Consider the following 741-nt stretch of genomic DNA (forward strand, 5'->3'; position numbering starts at 1 on the left):
GTCTTTTGAGTTTCTAATTAAAATTGCTAAAATTTCAGCGCATAAAATGAAAATATATGGTGATAGTGGGTCTCCTTGTCTGCATCCTCTCTCAAGATGGAATGATTCAGATAAAAAACCATTCTGAACAATACGGGAGCACGATTTTGTGTACAAGATGGTGATCCAGTCTTTAATATAAAATTTAAAATTGAAAATGTTAAGAACGGATCCGATAAAATCAGTTTCATGTTCGTATTGTAATCATAGTGTCAGAGTAGTAGGGGGCTAGGGCTAGGAACTTTGGTTGCTAGGCAACGGATGACGTCATAATGGTTGCTAGGGATGACGTCACATCCGGTTTAAGGATGCGCATGCGTGACTTCCGTTGCTAGGGAGATGACGTCATTGGGGAAACCCCTACGGGAATCCCGATGACGTCATGGGAAATCCCAAGGGGGAAATCCCAAGGGGGAAATCCCAAGGGGAAATCCAAAGGGGAAATCCCAAGGGTAAAACCTCAAGGGGAAATCCCAAAGGGAAATCTCAAGGGGTAAAACCCAAGGAAAAGGGAACTCTTTTATTTTGATTAGGTAGCCCTGAAAAGGGCTGTTTTTTTATTGGACTTGGGCGATCAGACTTGGTCTAATCAAAGTAGGACCGACGACAAGTACAGATTTCTTTCGGTTTTTTCGCACAGATCCGTCTATGTTTGGAAATCCTCCAGAAGGTAGGGCGAACTATGGCCATACACCATAGACA

The sequence above is a fragment of the Lottia gigantea genome, assembly GCF_000327385.1.
Source record: "Lottia gigantea unplaced genomic scaffold LOTGIsca_1589, whole genome shotgun sequence".
NCBI lineage: Eukaryota > Metazoa > Mollusca > Gastropoda > Lottiidae > Lottia > Lottia gigantea.